Raw genomic sequence first — 229 nt, forward strand, 5'->3', positions numbered from 1 at the left:
TAATTGAAGGTCTTCTGGAAGACTAATCACTGGACGACTAACTTGAAGGTCTTCTAGAAGAAAAAACCCTGGACGACCTGGACGACTTAATTGAAGGACTTCTGGAAGACTAATCACTAGACGACTTACATTGTGGTTTTGTATGGTCAGTTTCCTTACATTTTGAGCATCTATAAACCATGTGTTGCTTCCGGGGTTTGCGTCCTCTCATCCTGGATAGCTCCAACCA

This window comes from Brassica oleracea, chromosome C7 (genome assembly GCF_000695525.1).
Source record: "Brassica oleracea var. oleracea cultivar TO1000 chromosome C7, BOL, whole genome shotgun sequence".
Classification (NCBI taxonomy): domain Eukaryota; kingdom Viridiplantae; phylum Streptophyta; class Magnoliopsida; order Brassicales; family Brassicaceae; genus Brassica; species Brassica oleracea.